This window comes from Atta colombica, unplaced genomic scaffold, assembly GCF_001594045.1.
Source record: "Atta colombica isolate Treedump-2 unplaced genomic scaffold, Acol1.0 scaffold227, whole genome shotgun sequence".
In the NCBI taxonomy this organism is placed as follows: Eukaryota; Metazoa; Arthropoda; class Insecta; order Hymenoptera; family Formicidae; genus Atta; species Atta colombica.
The window spans coordinates 26,362-29,417 of record NW_017259324.1 but is presented as its reverse complement, the minus strand read 5'-3'; positions in this window follow the sequence as shown (position 1 = coordinate 29,417).

The following is a 3,056-nucleotide window of genomic DNA, read 5'->3' as shown; positions in this document are numbered from 1 at the left end:
ACCTAACCTAACCTAACCTAACCTAACCTAACCTAACCTAACCTAACCTAACCCAACCCAACCCAACCCAACTTGAACCAACCCAACTTTTTCTGCCTTACTTTGTCAACCTAACTTTTTCGTCCTATCTTCGTCGACCTAACCGAAATTATTCAAATATTGTCGCCCTAACCCAAATTACCCATATTTTGATAGATGTCCATAGTTCATATTTCTTCGTCACCTTCATTTTTTGCTCGTTTTCGATGGTTGTGGGACTTAGAAAAATTTTGATAAAATTTTCAAAACCTTCCCTATTTTATGTGTCCGAAGTGCGTTTCTCGACTTTCTCTATCGATTGTTGTAGTCGAATTTTTATCAATTTTTCATTTCGACTTAGAGAAATTTTATAATATCTCGTCTTCCAAGAATACACTGCCTGATCAAAAAGAGATAGAAAGATGGTTCCAACTGCATTCTACTCGTATTCCATAATACAACAACATTCTCTCAGTTCCCGAACCTCTAGGTCCAACCATTCGCGAGATATAATCCTCCAAACATGTCATTTCCGGAACGGAAGTCGATAGAAAAGAAATTCCAACGGATGAGCGCCGATCCAGTCCTTCTGATCCGGTACTTCTGGAATCAATAATAAAAAAATTTTCGAAAATTCGAAATAATTCCAAGTCCCTCAAAAAATTTTCAAAAATTTTCAATAATTTTGTCCCTAATTTATAGTTCCTACGTATATATATATAGTTCCTTTCTCGACCTCCTGAGTCTACTTTTTTACGATTTTTCCGATTTTTCCTTCGAGACTTAAAAAAATTTCACGTAATTCCACCCCCTTCCAAGGGTACACAGCCTAAACGAAAAATATAGAAAAATGGTTCGAACGGCTTTCGACGCGTCTTTCGAAATGCAACATTTCCTCAGACACCAAACCTCTAGGTCCAACCGTTTGCGAGAGTAATGGAACGTAAGTCGATTGAAAAATAATTCCAATTAATAAGCGTCGATCACAAATTGACCCAACAGAAAATCAGAAATAATAAAAATCATGCGTCTCTTGGATATCCTATAACCCGCTTTGAAATCGCCAAAATCAGCTGACAGATTACCATTTACAACAGCGATCTTCAGGGAAATGGAGCGAACTAATTTGTTCTCGCAATAATAAAATTGATTTATTAATATTAATATGAATAATTATCATTAACAATAATAATAATTCTATTAATAATACGAATGAATGTCGCGTTTTATCTCTATTCGCATTTATGCGAGAAATATAAATACTAGTACTGAAAATAAATCCAAATGACAAAAATTTTGTGTTATCAATGTTTTGATTTCCAAAGTTTTTCGAGTATTATAAAACTAGATTTAATTTCTTAGTAATAAACTTTACGATATAAAGAACAAAACTTAATTTAAAAATATATTGCAAATGACTAAACTGATTATCATCCGATAAAATTCAATGCCCATGTTCGTATTCTTAATGATTCGAACTATTCGTTGCTTATTCTTATCTCAAAGTATGCGGAGATAAGAAATTCGTATCAATGATGTAATATTCGAAAGAAATAATTTTCCCTCAATAATTATGTACTCTTTGAGTGTATTTTGTAAATTATTAGAATTATTTGATGTACAACTTTGCTTCCGCCGTTTTCCTATAGATAGCTTTAGCGGTAAGTGGTGGTCGAAATAAATAGATCATAGACGTCATACAATAAACTTGGGCATTTGTCAACATAACCCCATAGAAACATTAGTCGATTTGTGTCTGCATTATAAAGTTATTCTCGATTGAAAATGTCAGTTTACGAGCCAAATTCTCGTCATTTGCGGGAGGTTTTAATTTTTTGCTTCAATATGAAGAAATCTTGCTGCTGAGGCTCATCGAATGCTCTCAAATACTTATGGTGAGGCCGCTATTAGTGAAAGAACGTGTCGTGAGTGATTTCAACGCTTCAAGAACGGTGATTTTGACGTCCAGAGTCATGCTCTGTATTTGGTGGGACCAGCTCGGCGTAGTGTATTATGAACTGTTAAAACCGACTGAAACAATCACAGGCGATCGGTATCGAACGCAATTGATGCGTTTGAGCCGAGCATTGAAAGACAAACGGCCGCAATACAACGAGAGACACGATAAAGTGATTTTGCAGCATGACAATGCCCCATGTTGCGAAAGTGGTCAAGACATACTTGGAAACGTTGAAATAGGATGTTCTACCCCACCCGCCGTATTCTCCAGACGTTGTTCCCTCTGACTATCACTTGTTTCGATCAATGGCACACGGCCTGGCTGACTAGCACTTCCGGTCTTATGAAGAAATAAAAAATTGGATCGATTCATAGATAGCCTCAAAAAATGACCAATTTTTTCGACGCGGGATTCGTACGCTACCCGAAAGATGGGAGAAAGTAGTGGCCAGCGATGGACAATACTTTGAATCATAAATGTATAACCAGTTTTTTACAATAAAGCCTCGAATTTCGGAAAAAAAACGGCGTAGCAAAGTTGTACACCTAATATTTTTGTATAATTTGTTCTTTTAATATTAGATATTTGAAGTTATGCGAAATGCTGATTGCGATTTTTAAGTAATTATGAGATAAAATTCTTCTATTTTTTTGTAAAATGTACATTTTAGATCTTACGTCATGTTACTACTTTAACTGGCATAGTTACTAAATATGAATAAGTTATAAAAAATCAAGCTAAAGTGCACACGTGTAAACAATAATAATAACTATAAAATATCTTTATAAAAAAGCGAGACCAATAAATTATATATATAAAACATAAAAATTTTCGTTGTTATTTCATTAGTGACGTGTATATAAATAAGTGTAAACAATAGAAGAAATTTTTTAAAAGACGTTATATGTACATGTAGATATTGCTTTTTTGCATTAACTTGTGTAAAACTTAATCCTGAGTAAATAAAATTTGGGAATAGAATCGATAGGAAAATTAATAAAACTATGTTTGTTTGTTACAAACGCCCAAGTATTCGTGGCGAGTGCTTTTTCTTGTTACGATATTCACTGGGAAATAA